The following is an 893-nucleotide window of genomic DNA, read 5'->3' on the forward strand; positions in this document are numbered from 1 at the left end:
ATTCCAGTATTTTTAGTTCAATATTTATACATTATTAATTAATTTAGTACCTTTAATTTGTTTCCAGAAATAATTTTGCTATTTTTATAAAATAAAATGGGAAAATGGCTATTTTTATGAATTGCTTCCCTCTTCCTTTTCCCCTTTCAGAATTCCAGTTCTACACTTGCACCCTCTCTTAGTTCCTAAGTTCTGCCCCCCCTCTTGTGAGCCATCCCTTGGGACCTTGAGTTCCCTCTGAACTTGGACACTTGAGGGCTAGCCCTTCCACACTGCACTATGTCCTAGTCTGGTAATGTATTTAGGGTGTAAGCACTGCCTGGAGTCCATGTGAGGCTCTTAGGGAACTCTGACACACCCCAAATGAGAGAAAGGCTTTGAAATCTGATCTTTGGAGTTGGTTTACTTCATACTTTAGACAGGAAGTCTGAATCAAGCTCTCCTTGGTTGTAATTTTTAATTTATGAAGTATTTTTCTTTATTTTACTTTTCTGGGCTGTATTTACTTTGTAATAAAACTTTCGGGGTTGGCTAGTGAAAAAGGGAAGGGTAACCATGTATGCAAAAGGGTAGATAACCTGCCTATAGGAGTTTTTGATTTTCTGCACTTCCATACGTAGGTAACCTACCTATAGGATCTCTAATATCAGCATCCTCATATAGATACCATGTCTATAGGAATTTCTGCATTCTTTCACATAAATACCATGCCTATGAGAATCCTGCATTCTTTCATGTAGATAACATGCCTATAGGATTTTCTAATTTCAGCATTCTCATACGTAGATAACATGTCTATAGGATTTCTGCAGTCTCATGTATAGATACCATGTCTATAGGATGCATATGCATGTAGAGAATATGCCTATAGGTCCTTTCTGACTTTCTTGCTA

The sequence above is a fragment of the Nicotiana attenuata genome, unplaced genomic scaffold (assembly GCF_001879085.1).
Source record: "Nicotiana attenuata strain UT unplaced genomic scaffold, NIATTr2, whole genome shotgun sequence".
In the NCBI taxonomy this organism is placed as follows: Eukaryota; Viridiplantae; Streptophyta; class Magnoliopsida; order Solanales; family Solanaceae; genus Nicotiana; species Nicotiana attenuata.